We start from the raw sequence: 1,823 nt of genomic DNA, 5'->3' as shown, positions 1-1,823 counted from the left end.
CGCTCCCGGGCGCCGCCCTCCCGCGCTCCCGGCCCTTTGTCCTCCAGTCAGACCCCGGACGCCGCCCTCGCGGGTCTCGGTGGGAAAAGCGGCTACCCCGCCCGCGACGACCCCTGAGAGAACCTTCCAGAACTTTCGAGAATCTTCCAGGTCCTGAGGCACCTCCCAGCCTGGGACCTGCGCGTTACGGACCCGATTCCTACCGATGTCCACCGATGCCAAAGCCGGGGCGGCCCGGCGGCCCCACAAAGGCGTCATAAGCTTCTGAACTGGAGCAGGCCCCGCCTCGGGAGGGTCCCAAGACCCCGGGGGGGCGCCAGAAACAGCCGCGGGTGGCGGGAGCCCCGGAGCAGTCGCTGCGTCAGTGTCAGGCTCTCCCTGAGCTGTTTTTGTTTGTTTTTTTGTTTTTTTTTGTTTTTTTTGAGGAGTCTCGCTTTGTCACCCAGGCTGGACTGCAGTGGCGCGATCTCAGCTCACTGCAGCCTCCTCCTGCTGGGATTACAGGTGTGCGCCACCCCGCCCGGCTAATTTTTGTATTTTTAGTAGAGAATACTAAATGTTGATCAGGCTGGTCTGGAGCTCCTGCTCTCGGGTGATCCGCCTGCCTCGGCCTCCCAAAGTGCTGGGGTTACAGGCCTGAGCCACCTCGCCGGCTCCCACAGGTGTTTAAAAGCACAAGGAGGCCGAGTTGGCGGATCCCTTAAGCCCAAAGATTCGAGACCAGCCTGGGCAACATAGCGAGACCCCATCTCTATAAAAGAGGTACAGGCTCACACCTGTAATCCTAGCAGGAGGCCGAGGCGGGCAGATCACATGAGGTCAGGAGATTGAGACCAGCCTCGCCAACATGGTGAAACCCTCGTCTCTACTACAAATACACAAGTTAGCCGGGCGTGGTGGCGCGCTCCTGTAATCCCAGCTACTCAGGAGGCTGAGGCAGAAGAATCGCTTGAACCCGGGAGGCGGAGGTTGTGGTGACCCGAGATCGCACCGTTGCACTCCAGCCTGGGTAACAGAGTGGGACTTTGTCTCAAAAAAGGAAAAAAAAAAAGACTCGTAGCCGCATTCGCCACGCTCTGGCCCCGACTTTTCAAGGGGAAGGGGCAGCAGCAAAGCCGGCTCAAATTTCTTTTTCCTTCGCATGCTTGTAGGAATAGAAGGTTCATGTCTTCCGTCAATCCAAGCAACCTCAGCAACTGATTTTTTTTCCTTTATTAAGTTGAGAATTTTCACCTTTAACTTGTTTTTTATTTACGTTTTTGAGTAGAAGTCTGGCTCTGTGGCCCAGGCTGGAGTGCAGTGGCGCAATCATAGCTCACTGCAGCCTCAACCTCCCAGGCTCAAATGATCTTTCCACCTTAGCCTCCAGAGTAGCTGGGACCACAGGTGTGTACCACCATGCCTGGCTAAAATTTTTATTTTTTGTAGAGACAGGGTCTTGCTATGCTGGCCAGGAAGGTCTCGACCCTTTGGGCTCAAGTGATCCTCCCGCCTTGGCCCCCCAAAGTGCTGGAATCACAGGCAGGATCCACCTTGCCCAGCCGAGTCTCAGTTTGTCTATAACATGGGGGTGGTGGTCTGTGGGTGGTTGGCAAAAACCGTATCTCTGATACCATCCTCTTACCTTAAATCTGAGCTGGTGTTTTCTGACGCCTGTAATCCCAGCACTTTGGGAGGTCGAGGCAGACATACCGCCTGAGGTCAGGTGTTCGAGACCAGCCTGGCCAGTATGGAGAAACCCCATCTCTACTAAAAATACAAAACTTAGCTGGGCGTGGTGGTGTGCACCTGTAATCCCAGCTATTTGGGAGTCTGAGGCAGGA

The sequence above is a fragment of the Mandrillus leucophaeus genome, unplaced genomic scaffold, assembly GCF_000951045.1.
Source record: "Mandrillus leucophaeus isolate KB7577 unplaced genomic scaffold, Mleu.le_1.0 Scaffold54, whole genome shotgun sequence".
NCBI lineage: Eukaryota > Metazoa > Chordata > Mammalia > Primates > Cercopithecidae > Mandrillus > Mandrillus leucophaeus.
Note: the sequence above shows the minus strand (reverse complement) of the source record.